Raw genomic sequence first — 16,840 nt, forward strand, 5'->3', positions numbered from 1 at the left:
GAGAAAAAGGAAGTTGCAGACATAAGGAATCCTAGTCTAGGCTTTATAGGTAGAACTTCAACTCACTAGTGAATAAGCCTGGTTAAAGATTCTCTTGGGCAAAGCCTGGAGGCACCAACAGAAGATGGAGGAAGCAGAAGAGGAGCAACACAAATGTTACGTGCGCGCGCACACACACACACACACACACACACAGTCAAGCATTGACTATTTCAGTCCTACCAAAGCAAATGGCTTTCTGCTAAGAAACTCCAAACAATTCACATGTTCTCTGAGCCTGTGTTTCTTCCTCTCACAAAACAGGAGGGAGATAATACAAGTGAAGTTTCTAGTATGATTCTTGGCACATGATACCCCTTTCTCTGACTCCCAGCCAATCTCACAAAAAAGTGACATGTCCAAGGCCACATGGCAGATCCAGGAACCAATGCCAGCCTCAGGACTCAGAACTCCTTTGCAACAGCACCAGCCTACACCCATTTTATATTCCTTCCTATTATCTACTTGACTCAAAACATCGACCTTATCTGATCCCTGTTTTGGTTTAAAAACACACACATGAATTCAACCTTATTGTTATCCTAGAGAACAGTGATTCATGCACTGGCTTCTCTCAGCACCAACCTGGATTCCTAAGGAAAAAAAAGTCATATGTCTATCTCATTTTCATCATTGTTCATTACAGGAAGAAGTTCATTTTATTAGTGTTTATTGTTTATGTCAAGGTTTGAGATGACTTTTTCAAAGGCTGAATTTTCTCAGAAAGGTTTTCCTAGATTAACAATTCTGAAAAGTTGTAATGCATTTATTTTAATCTCTTGCCCGAGAGAACAATTTCTGTATAGATAAAAGCATAAGTGAAAAGCAGCTATTGTATATGCACAGTAGCATATTTTTAAACTCTGTCCTATTACGAAAGAGAGGATAACAATAAAATGTGCCCTAAGAATCAAGGTCCATATTTTATGTTACTGGGAACTATGCCATTGAATCAATGCATGCTGCGTGGAAACTTTTTTCCTAATGTGTGTACAATTTTATAGGTTCCTCTACTGCAGAGCAAAATGCACAGGTACTGTGAGGCTTCTTAAGTCTATAATTCTTTAATAGCTTTTGCTTTTAATGTTCCCCTCCCCATTTGTTCAGTAAATGGTTAGTTTTATACTGAAAGTCAAAGTTAATTGTGCACAAAAGCACTGACTTGGTACTCTTTCATAAAGGGTTAATGACCAATAGGCAGCGAGTTGAAATTAAAGTAGGTGAGATGGAGGACAAGGAGGTGCTAGGCTGCACCTTAAAAATATTTTCCATTTGGGGTGAGATTAAATGACTTGTGACTGGTGATCTCTGAACCAAAATCAAAGCTACTATGTGATGTTTGAAACCATGTCCTGAGAAGAGAGGTGTGAACTCTTTCTAGTCTCTGTCTTATGGGGGTCATGGGAAACTGGGAGAGGTTCAATACTGAGCAAAATATTAAATGAAAGGACAGGAAGAAAGGGCTCCAAAAGGCTTTATAATGAAGATGGAGATCCAATGTTCCTATTTCTACTTAGGAAATAGCATGGCTCTGAGCTAACATGATTATTTCCTAAACTTGGTTAGAAAAAGTGGCCAAATTAAAAGAATAGAGAGGTATAAATTTGATGCAAGAAAAGGAAAGAGTAGTTAAAGGTAGCAAAAATTATGGAGATGAGGTAAGAAAAAAAGAGCTAGGGATTCCTACTGGAAAAAGGGGAGTTGCCAAGGTTTTCAAATGGAAGAGAACATGTTTATCTTTAAACTGCACACATTTGCCCACCTGCCAAATGAAATTTGCAAAATCATGGCAAACATTTCCACAGATGCCTGCAAAAACGGCCGATCTGGAAAGTGACATCATGTCCAAACCAAACACCTAAAGGGGTTTCTCTTTTCTGAGATCCAGAGATAATTCTTCTCAGTGGAATGTCTGGTTATAACCAGTTCAGAGCTGCAGATGTCTGAGAGCTGAAGCGCTCCAAGAAGCACGCTGAGTGCCTTAGCAAAGGCAGCTGTGATGACATTCAGCTTTCAGTGGCCGGGTTACTCACCAGGCCAGGCAAATCCTTAAAAAGACACACACATGTTCATTGTGGGAGAAAGGGGAAGAAATCACTCAAGGCAGAAATGTGTAGTTTGAGCTTTGTGTTTAATCAAGATATTTATCTGGAAAGCCCTGAAAACTGAAATGAGATTGCTTTTGCTTTACTCTTCTTAAATAGTATTCTTTACTCTTTAGTCAGAGTTTATTTAAAGAAAAAAAGAAATACTATGACCTAGATAATTCAAGAGTGGAATTCTGCCTGTCAACATTCTTCAAATGCAGACCCGTGCTACCGTTCACCTATGCCCAGCTGAATGTAAATTTCCCATCTGTGTGTTCAAAGTAGTACATAGTTTGCAACCCAAGATACGTTCTGGGAATGAATGAATTCATCAAGCAGGACTTGGGAAATGGAACACACAAAAGGAAATTGGAGCCCTGGGGCCATCTTTAGTTCTATTCTTATCTTTGGTTCCATCTGTTATACCTTTCCTTGTTAAAGGTTCTATCCTGTAGTTTCTCCACTGGGAAAAAAAGTATATGGTGTAATTCCCTCCCCTGCCTAACTTGCAGAGATGCTATGAGATTTAATGAGGCTTCACTCATGAAAGGCTTTGAAATCTTGATTAAAAGGTACTGGATATGTTCAATATTACTATTATTATTTTTATGATTTACATCTTTTCTTTGGCTGAGGCCTATGTATAGCATGTTATTACTGTCTTTTTTGGGGAGTTAATAGCAGCTTTGTCCCTCCCTCCCCCATCCCCATTCTTAGCACCCAATGCAGTAATAATGCAGTAATAATAAATTTCTTGTATATTTCCAACATTTTTCCTACCAATTGCCATTACACTATCTCAGGACTATATTTTGTTCACTAGAGCACCTACAACAGTATTAGTGTAGCATAGCTAGCAAATACATACATCCACTAATGAAAATAAAATTATGCTACTCATTTTCTCCATCTCTGATCCATAAGGTAATTGTTGAGAATAATATGTTGACTATAGACACCTGGAAATATGGATTCCCCCCCCTTTTAGCACATTTTCTCAAAGCATCTTTCTTTGGAATTTGATTCAGATAATCTACATTCCCTTGTAGTACATGACACAATGTATTCATCACCGAACCTTTAATTTTTTGTTTAAAATTTGAATAACCAGAATAAAAGTGCCCAAACAGTTCCGTTGGAAAGAATTCAATCAATTCTAGCCACCAGGGAGAAGTGAATACACACTGATATCAGATTCCAAAAATCAGTTTTGCAATCCGAGAGCCAGTTTCTCAGCACTGGTCTATGAACCACATTCATCAGGAGCTGCAGGGAGTTTGTTAAGAGGGATACCTGCACCACACGTCTCACCTACTGAACTCAAAACTGTGTTAGGGCTTGGGTGGCCAGATTTAAAAAATAAAACTACAAATAAAAACATAATAAATAAATACAAAAACATACACAAATATACAAATAAAAGTGCCCTCGTTGGGAACCCAGGCATTCCAGATGTTTCTTAAGCACACCAATGTTTAAAAACCACTGGCCTAGGAAATGCAGATTAGAAATCACAATGACATTATCACTACATGACCTCCAGAGTGGCTACAATAAAAAAGGACTGACACCATGAAATGTTGCTGAGGATGTAGAGCACCTAGAATTCTCATATACTGGTTGTGAGAGTATAAAATGGTACAGCATTTTATGAAAAAGTATCACAGTTTCTTATAAAACTAAACATATACGAAAGTCTGACAATTAAGTTTGCAAACTTGTTGTTACAATGTTGCTAACCTTTTTCTTTTTATATCAGCACATGCTCTTGTATAAAGCTTCTTTCTCTTAGCATGTTTTTGAGATTCATCCCTGCTGTTGCATACGACTCTTATATCAACTTCATTCCCTTTCATTGCCAAGTTATATTGCCATTGAATAAATACATGACAGTTTGTTGGTTCCTTCTGCTAGTGACAAATACCTGGGCTATTTTCAGTTTGGGCTATCATAATTAAAGTTGCTATAAACATCCTTGTACAAGTCTTTGTGTGAACATATATTTTCACTTCTCTTGGGTGAATAATTCATTATGAATTTGTGCCAACTGGATAAACAGTTAACCAAGTTTACTATTTGGAAGTGCTGAAAAGGCTGAGTGAAAAAGTTAGACGACCTGAACTTTTTGCCAATTCATGTCTCTTGCATCACGACAATGCACCAGTTCACACAGCACTGTCTGTGAGGGAGTTTTTAGCCAGTAAACAAATAAGTGTATTGGAACACTCTCCCTACTCACCTGATCTGGCCCCCAATGACTTCTTTCTTTACCCAAAGATAAAGGAAATACTGAAAGGGAGACATTTTGATAACATTCAGGACATTGAGGGTAATATGACGACAATTCTGATGGACATTCCAGAAGAAAAGTTCCAACATTGCTTTGAAGGGTGGACTAGGCACTGGCATTGGTGCACAGCTTCTCAAAGGGAGTACTTTGAAGGTGACCGAAGTGATATTCAGCAATGAGGTATGCAGCACTTTTTCTAGGATGAGTTCACAAACTTAATTGTCTGGTCTTTGTACGTACATAGTTCATTACTCAGCAATTCCACTCCTAAGTATTCACCCAAGAGAAGTGAAAATATATGTTCACACAAAGACTGTACAAGAATGTTTATAGCAACTTTAATTATGATAGCCCAAACTAAAAATAGCCCAGGTATTTGTCACTAGCAGAATGAACAAGCAAACTGTCATGTATTTATTCAATGGCAATATAACTTGGCAATGAAAGGGAATGAAGTTGATATAAGAGTCGTATGCAACAGCAGGGATGAATCTCAAAAACATGCTAAGAGAAAGAAGCTTTATACAAGAGCATGTGCTGATATATAAATTATTTCACTTTTATATATGAGTATACAAATGATTTTATTTATATATGAGTTTATGATTTCATTTCACTTATTTTATCTATAAGCATATCAATGATTTCATTTATTTAAAGTTCTAGAACTTCAGAACTGTTTTATGGTGAAACAAATTAAAACAGTGGTTTCCTCTGGTGAGAAGGACCAGAGGAGGTGGGGGTTAACTGGAAAGGGGTATAAGAGAACTTTGTGGGGTGACAGTAATATTTTATATCTTGCTAAGCATTTGACTTACGAAGATGTATGCAGTTGTCAAAATTCATTGAATAGTACACTTAAGAGTTGTGCATTTCATTCTTTGTAAACTTTACCTTAGAAAAAAAGTAAACCAATATTCAATTCCAGCTTATGATGTATATGCTGAAGTATTTAATGAAAAGTATACGGATGTCTGAAACATAATTTGAATGCATGCAAAAAAATAAGATGAACAGAAGGTTGGAAACACACATACACGATAAAACAAACATAGTAAAATGTTAATGGTAACATGATGGATATGTGAATGTTTACTACAAAATTCTTTTACTTTCTGTATGTTTGAAATTTTTCAAAATTAAATAGTGGAGAACAAAATTCACTGACCTAGAGAAACCACAGTTTTTTACTGGGAACACCGATGTTGAAGAGGCTTCTTCTATCTTCATCTATAGGCCTTTCTCACCAAGACTACACAAGAAAAAGGAGTCATTCTGATTTCTCTCAGCACCCCAAGTCACTTACACAGATCAGGAAGCTCAGACTCACCCTCCTTGGAAAGAACTTGTCCTCTTTATCAAAATCTTCCCTTCATCCTCTTCTGAATACTAAGTTAGTTTGATTCTCCTTTTCCTTGTTGCCTTAAACTTCCTCCACTTCTTTTTTTCCTACTGAGGAACTCTTATTTTCACGTATCTAAGCCATAAATAGAAAAGTGTTTTTCAAACTCTGAACCTTCACCTTTAGCATTGTGACCACCTTGTGAATGGTGACCACTTAACCACATATGAATGGGGCTTTATTCATGAGAGACAACAATGAGTTTACACTGTAGTTTTTGGCTCCTATTTTTTCCCCTTAAGTTAGAGTAGCTTATTATATAGCTTTAAAATGTGTGTATTTTATAAATTTATGCCTATAACAATAAAAAATACCATGCATTAATACCATTCAATACAATTATTCTACTCATAAGATCGGCACATAAATTATAAAACATTAAATCAGAATGGACTCTTGGTGGTGTAGAATGGACTCTTGGTGGTGTACAAGGTGTGATCAACAAATATGGTGAATATTTAAATTAAAAAATCATTACAGTAAAAGACACATTGCCATTAATCCCCTCAAAATACACTCCTCACTTCAAACACACTTATCCCATCATTCTTGCCACTTTCTGAGGCAGTTCTGGAAGTCTTCTTTTCTGAGTGTCTTCAGTTGCACTGTCATGGCTGCCTTGATGTCCTGAATTGATTCAAAATGTCTACCTTCCATAGTCATTTTGACTTTAGGGAAGAACCAGAAGTTGCACAATGCCAGATTCAGTGAATAAGGTAGATGAGGACACACCACAATATTTTTATTTAACAGAAATTGCCATACCAGAAGCAATGTGTGACACAGAGCCTATTCATTGCGATCATAAAATATGGTGAATGCTGCTGCTGAGTGTCATCCAATGAAAAGGCAGGGATCTTCAATACAGGAAGCAGCACATGGAATCTTAGTAACAGTGTGTGACAAGTTTCAACTTGTTCAGTGCAGTCAGTCGGCTGTGAGCTATGGTTGAGGGTAGGTATGTTTTAAAGTGTGCTCTAAATCATCCTCCGTTATGACAACGCTCCGTGTCACGCATCGCTTCAGGTATACAGCAATTTCTGTCAAATAAAACCATTACGGTGCGTTCTCATCCATCTTATTGGCCGGATCTGGCTCTTCCCAAAGTCAGAATGATTCAGGACATCGAGGCAGCCATGACAGTGCAACTAAAGATACTCATGCAAGAGGACTTCCAGAACTGCTTCAGGAAGTGGCAAGAACTCATGATAAGTGTGTTTGAGAGGGATTAATGGCAATGTGTATTTTATTGTAATAAAAATTTTTATTTAAACGTTCACTGTATTGCTTGATCGCACCTCATATGATTTATAGTGAATGTTTCACTTCGGGTCTGTCAGAGTTCCTGCATATATCACTTCATTGGAAGATAACAGTTTAGGATCCTTTTTGAAAGTAGGGCCATGTCCAAATGGTCCTCTTCATTCTCCATTCCACCATCACTCCAAGATAGACCTGCAAAACCTCAAAGGAAGGAAGCTCAGAGTTAGCTGTGAGGTGCCCAGAATCTGAGAGCACATTTTTTGTGTATGGGTGGGTGGGACAGCAAAGCTGACCCTCTCCTGCCTACCTTTGTCTGCCTGCTGTCCTCGGTCTCCCCAAATCAGCTCCCATTACTCTTAACTCTGGGTTCTTAAGTAGAGTCATAATCTTGGAGCTGGCTCCCTAGCTACGTCAGATAATTATTCAGGGAATTGCTTTTGTAAACCATCCTTTGTACTGGCCATACTCTGATAAACACAGGGGATGAAAGTTTGCTTTTTAAATTCGGTTTGTGGTTTGTCTTCCCTGGTTCCTCTTTTTCAGATAAAGGATCACTTGCTATCTTCTCACTCTGTAACAGCCACACTATGGTGATCTATTAAGCAAAGAAGATTCCTGAGTTCTTAAAATAATCACGTATTCCTAATCAAGACTTAGCTAGGTCTGTTTATTTACTTGAGGCTCTGACCTATCATTGTGAGCCAAAATATTATTTTAGTGGGTAGGAGCTTTAAAAATGTATGACTATACAAGAACTATTCAAGGTCAAGTTAATGCTTTTATATCTTTGGAAGATGCAGCCCTGGTTTAAGAGAGGTTAGCACAGAGAGGAGGGCAGTCTTATGTGAAAGCTTTCTCATTTTCTGCTTACATTTACAACATTTACACTTCAGGATTCTACCTAATTACAAAAATACTACATGCTCAATGCAGAATATTTGGAAAGCACAGAAAAGCACAAAGCAAAAATAATAAAACTTATCATTTCACATCTCAAGATAAACACTACTGTCCTTTTTGATACATGTCATTTTTTTTTATTTGTTTTTTTTCAATTACTGCTATCCAATATCCATTTCTACACATAAGAATTATTAATTATTTGCTTTTATTATTGCCTACTTTAGGAAGTATTCAAGGCAATTTAAGTCCTCAAACTATGTGCATGATTTTTATTGAATATTATTTTTATTGATGATAAAAGTGATAAATCTGTAAAATATTCAAATAATTGAAATATTTATTTGCAGGAAAAGCATACCTCCCGCAGTCCCACTTTACAGGGCAATATCATTAGCAGATTGACATATATCTTCTCAATATTTCTTTCTGCTTATAAATCTATACATATATAATTTTTATAAAAAATGAGATTATGCTATACATATTGTTCTATAATTGATTTATTCATGAACATTTAGATTGTTTTTAATTCTTGGCGATTACAAATAATGCTGCAATGACTATCTTTCAACAGAATTAAATGCAAGTATATCAATCTGAGTAGAACATGTTATAAATGATCAACTCAACATCTCAGCTTCTTAAAACAAAATAATTCATTGTTTGTTCACATCATAGCCTAATACAGGTTGGTGAGCAATGGTGGTGATGAGCACTGCTCCACACAGTCGTTCAGGGACTCACATCTTGTGACTCCACTCTTTTGGTCTTTGATCTCTTCTGTATTCTGCCCATAGTTGGGGAAATCAAGAGAGCATAGAGAAGGCCCACACATTCACTCACAATCACCTCAGCATGGAGGTGATGTTTCTCATCTCCATTCTTATTCCATTGGAATAACTAGACACATGGCTCTATCTACATGCAAGTCCATGTGCATACCGGAAAGGAAATAAGATCACAGGTATTGGATGGCACTAATAGCTCTCATGATATGTTTACAAATTTTCACCGTAGGATACATTAATAAACATGGAATCCCTGAGTCAAAGATTATGAACACTTTAATTCTGATAACGTCAAACTATTCTCTGTGGAATCAAACCAATTTATAGTCTACCAATAGTGTTAAGAGTGTCTCTTACCCTACATTTTGTCAACACAAGGCATTTTCATTGTTGTAATTATTTGTCTATTTGAAAGAAGAAAAGCATTATCTTCGAGTTTTATTTTGCATTTATTTTTTTATCAGTGAGGGTATATATCTTTTCATAGGTTTCAAGACGTGCATTTCTTTTGCTAAACACTTGTTCTGTCTTATGACATTTTTCTTTTGGGTTGTTCATCTTCTTATTTACTGATTTATTGTAACTATTTATGTGTTATACTAACTTGTCATATATTGCAAATATTTCTATACTAGTTATTATTTTATGTTAATATTATGGAATCATTTGCCATTTACTACTGCACATATAGTCTAATGCATGAGTCTTTCCATTTGTGATTTCGGACTTTACTGACATACTTAGAAAGACCTTCCCAAACAAAAGATTATAAAAATACTCACTAATATTTTCTGGTGGTACTTTTATGGCTTTATTTTCTACACTTGAACTTTAATCAATGGTCAATGTACAAAACTTGAAAAACAATACAAAGAAAAATGGAAAAAAGAAAAATCACTGGGTGGCAATTCACCACCCAAAGATAATCACTGTAAACATCTGGTGTATATATGTCCCTTTTTACCTCTATGCATGACCACCCAGCTGAAAAGACAATATCCATACACCATTTTACATTCTGATATGTTCCAGAAAAGTCTTAAGGCAACTAGTCTAAGTGTGTGCTGTGAATAGAACTTTTGAAAAAAATTAAAAGTTCTGCTTGGCTTTTTGAAAACGTAAAAAAAAATATTTGTTACATTTTAAAAATACACAGAAAAATAGCTGAAAATGTGTATGAAAATGAAATCATAAGTAGAAAATTTTGTTATCTGTGATGTAAGAAGTGGGAGAAAGTAAATTCAAAACAAGAACTGTGCATATCCCTTTACTTTTATCGCAGTTTATCCTCACTAGAACAAAAGTTTTTCTATTCTGATTCCAAAAGCCTTTTTACAAATCTTTTATTGTGAAGTACTATTTCATATCTATTTAAAAATGAGGTAACAAAGTAAATAGTTACTAAGGCAATGTTGGAATTTGTTAGGAGATTACACCTAAGAGCAATTATATGTTCTTTACACATCTGTGACACTTATATGCCTTGTGTAAGTATCCTTGCAAATTTTCATAAATTTCTCCAGGTAATTTATTTAATGGAATATTACCGTAGGGTATATTTCCCTTTCCCACCATCCCCAGGAATCCCTGAAATACAGAAGCACTCTTAACATTCATTTTAATCAATATAAGAAACAGGATTTAGTCTCTCACACAATAACACCGAGGATGTAGATGACATGCAACCAAACCTCAGCCTGTAAACCCACGTCCCTAAGCCCCCCCCCCCTCCCGCCCAAGATCATCTTTGTCCTCAGTGGAGTCTTAAGGTGACACCTGGAGTGCGCTTGGCTCTGAGGGCAGCCTTCCCTAGGTTTCAGCTGCATTCCTGGAATATGAAAAGTCACCAGAAATTCCTTCTCTCCCTCCCTAGCCTCAGTTGAAGCTTCATCTTTTCTTTGCAGACACTGGTTCCACAGTGACTTGACTTTGAAATCACTTTACTTTGTGGGTTGTGAGAAGTCACACACAGGTTCGACAACTGTCACTGCCCATCTAACTTACTGTCTTTCACAAATGGCTGAGGTTACTGGAGAAAAGAGAGGGAAATCACAAACTCTTTCTCTTCTACCGACGATTTTTTCTGGCTCAGCTTGTATCACCTTATTTGACAACTGGGCCCTCCATCCTTATCTATCACTTATTAAATCTTCTGTCAAATCACTTTATTCAAAATATTATGTAAACTTATTTTTAGAGACATAATGGCTATAAATAAAAAAAATTTTTTTAAGCTGACAACAATTTTGTTTGCTCTGGAAGAGTAACAGAATTCCTCTTGAAGAGAAAACTGCTCTTTTGTTTGGGAAACCATCCAATGGGCTTTTTTAACTGAGTGAGGATAGAGCCCAGCAGAGTCAGAATAGGAGCAGGTGAGCCTAAAGGACAGCCAAATTTCTCTGCATCATAAAGTTACAGGAATTTTGGAGTGGGTTCCTCCCACCACTATAGAGCTGAGGAGGGTTAGACCATGAAAAGAGGGATTGAAAACAAAAAGCTTTCTTAGAATCTAGAGAGCAGGCCCCAGAAATGCATAGTGAGAGCATTGTCAATAATGACTCCTTGAGGTGGAGATTTCAGATAACTTTAGCAATTGTGCTGTTAAGTCATTCCCTGTTTTGTGACATAATTCCTCTGTTTTATGCATATAGAACAATAAAATATAAGAAACACTGCTACCCACAACAGCTTTGTCACAAAGAAGAGAGTGATGAGTCTGAATTTTGAAGCAAAGCAGATTAGGATGACCAGGGGCAGCGTGTAAGAGCCACGGACAGAAGGGGAGGAGAAAATGGAGGAAAGACAGAAGCAAGATTTGGAGCAAGGAAAAATGGGAAGAACTAATTCTCAATGCTAGAATCTGCAGAGGAATCGGAGAACATGTTGAACTTTCTATATTATGTAGAATGAATGTTTTTTTAAAAAAAATGTGACCTCAAAAGGATACAGGAGTTAAGGACCTTAGGCTATATTGATAATCCTCATATAAAATATTATATTTCTCACTCCTTAGAAAACAATAGGCTTGAGCATTTACTGGCAATAACCTAAAGAAATGAGCACAGGAAGTGTGGAAGGGTTATGTCTCTGCAGTTTGTCCCATTATGAAAATGAAGGCAGGAAGTCTCACATATAATTGCATATAATAATAAGTAAAACTTCAATAGATACTAATTGTGCAACATCCAGAATTTATATAACCCCCAAAGATGTTATTGCGTTGGTTCATTTTTATTGTCATTTGTTCCTTTATTTCTTTTGCAGAGTGCTTGTACTCAAAGCCACGCATACACCATTCCACATTAATTTAGAACAGCCTTGCAGACGATACAAGGCCCAGTTCTAGAAATTCTTCTGGCAAAACCTGTAAAGTCTGAGGTCTGACAATTAAGTTAGTGAATTCATCCTAGAAAAAGTGTTACATACCTCATTGCTGAATATCACTAGTATGGTCACCTTTGAAGTATTCCCCTTGGGAAGGTATGCACTGATGCCAGTGCCTAGTCCACCCTTCAAAGCAATTTTGCAACTTTTTCTGAAATGGTCATCACAGCTGTCATCGTATTACCCTTGACGTCCTGAATGTCATCAAAATGTCTTCCTTTCAGTATTTCCTTTATCTTCCTGTAAAGAAATAAGTCATTGGGGGCCAGATCAGGTGAGTAGGGAGGGTGTTCCAATACAGTAATTTGTTTGCTGGTTAAAAACTCCCTCACAGACAGTGTCATGTGAGCTGGTGCATTGTCATGATGCAAGAGCCATGAATTGTTGGCAAAAAGTTCGGGTCGTTTTTGTCTAACTTTTTCACATAGCTTTTTCAGCACTTCCAAATAGTCAATTTGGTTAACTGTTTGTCCAGTTGGTACAAATTCATAATGAATAATCCCTCTGATATCAAAAAAGGTTAGCAATATCATTTTGAATCTTGTTTTGGATTGACGGAATTTTTGGTCGTGGAGAATTGGCTGACTTCCATTGTGCACTTCACACTTTATTTCAGGATCATATTGGTACACCCATGTTTCATCACCAGTGATAACATGGCCCAAAGCAACGTCTTGCGTCTCCAAAAGGTCTTGGTAAACTTTGACTTTCCTTTGCTTTTGTTTGTTGGTAAGCTCCTTCGGAACCATTTTTGCACACACCTTTTTCATGCCAAGATTTTCAGTTAAGGTTTTCCTAACTGTTTCTCTATCAATGTTTACTTGGTCTGCTATGCTTTCACAGTGAGCCGGCGATTTTGACACATAATTCGATGAATTTTTCTAATGTTTTTGTCAGTTCTGCTCATTACTGGCCGCTCTGACCTCTCTTCATCAATGATGCATTCTCTCCCCTCAGAAAAACATTTAATCCATTTGTACACTGCCGTTTTCTTCATGGCATTATCCACATAAACTTGAACTAACATGTCCCTGATTTTATTTCCACTCTTACCAAGCTTAATAAGAAAATTAATGTTTGTTTATTGTTCTAATTCAGGCTCAGACATTCTTGCAATGGCACACAAAAACGCACAACAATAATAATGAACACCGTTCTGCAAGACACCGCCACAAGTCAATACGAACACAGCTGTGAGACACTGATATACCCAGGTTATGAAACCTTACTGAGCAATTTGTATAATGCTGCCGATGTAAGTGCACTGTGGCAAGTTCGTGAACTTAATTGTCAGAACTTGTACATTCATCATCAATCATAAAGAAATGTTTTTTTCCAGTAGAAATATGGCCAGGGCTCCAATTCAAACTCCCTCTTCAGGCTTCTCAGTACATAGGACATCATAAATTTTTTAAACTCTGATGTATAAAATATAGGGGGCACAATGAATTGGTGATGGCTCGGGAAAAAAACAAGGGGATTGCATTTTCCCCCTCTCCAGTGGATTCATAACTGAAAGAGGAATGGGGAAAGAGAAAAGAAGTGATCTAAGACTGATGTATTTAATTTCATCCTAATACTACTCTGTCTGTGAGAGCTGATTGTTTTGGAAAAGTAAACCGGAGGCACTAGATCAAAACAGGTGTCAGGCTTACTACTTTGCACTAAGAGGGAATATTCAACCATGTTGGTAAGCACTCCCTTTTAATCTGTTTGGTTCTCTTTAGTTAATAACATTTCAGCTTGTGTTGTGGCCTCCTTAGCTCATAGTCATTGCATCTTTGATGTTTCACCCAAAGGTATAATTATATTACATCAGTATATCATTTTGGTCTGTTGAGCCTTAATATTGTTCTCCAGAAAAGGACAATCTAATCACTCATGTGACCATATCATATATATATGTATTTTTATATGTGTGTATATATATGTGTGTGTATATATATATATATATATATATATATATATATATATATATCCGACCTTTTTGTATATTGCCAAAAAATGTATACAAGTGGACACTTTGGTCAATGCTGCTTAAGCAGTAGTTCACCATAATCAGAAGTGTCCAGATGCTGATGGTAACCACTTTGAGCACCTCTTGTAATTTCAGAAGTCAAACGTGACTCATATTTATCTTTCATTATCAGAATATATTAAGTATTTTTAATAGAGTTTTTTGCATTTTTAATAGGATTTTAATAGTTTTCCTTTCTTAAAATTTGTATACATTTTTTTGGCAACACACACACAATTAATAATTAAGTTCACGAACTTGTTGCACCAATGTTGCTAACCTTTTTTGATATCAGAGGGATTATTCATTATGAATTTGTACCAACTGGACAAACAGTTAACCAAGTTTAATATTTGGAAGTGCTGAAAAGACTGAGTAAAAAAGTTAGATCACCTGAACTTTTTGCCAACAATGCATAGTTCTTGCATCATGACAATGCACCAGCTCACACAGCACTGTCTGTGAGGAAGTTTTGAGCCAGTAAACAAATAACTGCATTGGAACACCCTCCCTACTCACGTGATCTGGCGCCCAATGACTTCTTTCTCGACCGAAAGATAAAGGAAATATTGAAGATATTTTGATGACATTCAGGACATCAAGGGTAATACAATGACAGCTCTGATGGCTATTCCAGAAAGAGTTCCAAAACTGCACTGAAGGGTGGACTTGGCACTGGCATTGGTGCATAGCTTCCCAAGGGGAGTTCTTGGAAGATGGCTGTAGTGGTATGTAGTGGTATTCAGCAGTGGTAGCTGAATGTAGCACTTTTTCTAGGATGAGTTCCTAACTTAATTGTCCTACCTCGTGTGTGTGTGTGTGTGTGTGTGTGTGTGTGTGTGTGTGTGTGTGTGTGTTTGAGATATGATCAAACAATACAGTGAATGTTTAAATTAAAAGAATTTATTACAGTAAAAGACACATTGCCATTAATCCTCCTCAAAATACTCCCCCTCACTTCAGACACACTTATCCCATCATTCTTGCCACTTTCTGAAGCAGTTCTGGAAGTCCTCTTTCCTGAGTGTCTTTAGTTGCAATGCCGTGGCTGCCTGGATGTCCTGCATTGATTCAAAATGTTTACCTTTCATGGTCATTTTGACTTTGGGGAAGAGCTAGAAGTCGCATGATGCCAGATCCAGTGAATACGGTGGATGAGGATACATGGTAATGTTTTTATGTGACAGAAATTGCCGTACCAGAAGTGATGTATGACATGTAGTGATGTATGACATTTATCACAAAACGTGGCAGATGCTGCTGCTGAGTGCCATCCAACGGAAAGGCAGGAATCATCAATACAGGAAACTTAGTGAAAGTGTGTGATAAGTTTCAGCTTGTTCAGTGCAGTCAGTTGGGTGTGAGCTATAGTTGAGAGGAGGTATGTTTTAAAGTGTGCCAGAAATCATTCTCCATCATGACAATGCTCCGTGTCACATAATGCTTTTGGTATACAGCAATTTCTGTAAAAACATTACAGTGTGTCTTCATCCACTTTACTCAATAGCTCTGGCAAAGTGTGATTTCTGGCTCTTTCCCAAAGTCAAAATGATTCAGGACATTGAGGCAGCCCCGACAGCACAACTAAAGACACTCACGAAAGAGGACTTCCAGAACTGCTTCAGAAAGTGGCAAGAATGATGGGATAAGTGTGTTTGAAACGAGGGGGAGTATTTTGAGGGGGGTTAATGGCAATGTGTCTTTTACTGTAATAAATTTTTTTATTTAAACATTCACTATATTGTTTGATCACACCTTGTATCATATATATCACTACATATGTGTGACCTTATACATATATATCATTTTCTCAATTGAATGGTATCCTATTTCCTTGATACTACCAAATTGTTGTTTGCTACCCAAAATTTTCTTATGTCATTGGCTCTTTTTTTCCAGATGAATTTCATATAATCATGAGAGTTAAGCTCTTTCTGAAATTAGGAAAGTCCTGCAAAGTTATCCCAGTTGCCAAACTTGACATCTGTTTAATTCTGTCTGCAGCAAAACCACAAGTATGATGTTTGAGCTTAGAAAGTATCTTTTAGAGGATATAATCAAGGCAAATTACAGCTATAAATATACTATTAGGTTTCCTTAGTTTTTAATGAGGTTTCTCCAGTGATCCCAAACAAAGACCCCTTGAATATAGTTGTAAGCCCAAGATCATAGAGTTAATTGGTGGATAAGTCATAACTCTTAGGAGTAGGTTCTTTCTCCTATTTTCTTTCTGTTCTAGCCACTAAATAATTGAATAAATCCTAAAAGAACACATTTGTAATAGGCACTTTGTTAAGCATGTGACCTATGTGATTTTGAGTTTGAAATGATTTAACAATAACCTTTACTTGAGTTTTTGCAACTGGAGTGTGCATTATTTAATAATATCTCATAGAAAGTGCCATGGTGCCTATGCTTCTGCCCAATGAAGAAATGTGATTTCAGGTAATATTAAAATCAAGAGATGACTCTTGAACTACTTCTAACCATGATGAGGTGACTGATTCTGGACTAGCCCCAAATGATTCTAAAACTGGACAAAATGTGTGAGGTAGCTGAATTCATGCATTGGCTAACAAGCAATGTAAGACCATGAGCCTTGAGAGAAGATAAATGGATGAGGTGAGCTGCATGACTGCCCCAGCTCTCTTCCTGGAGACAATTTCC

This window comes from Rhinolophus hipposideros (assembly GCF_964194185.1).
Source record: "Rhinolophus hipposideros genome assembly, chromosome: 5".
In the NCBI taxonomy this organism is placed as follows: domain Eukaryota; kingdom Metazoa; phylum Chordata; class Mammalia; order Chiroptera; family Rhinolophidae; genus Rhinolophus; species Rhinolophus hipposideros.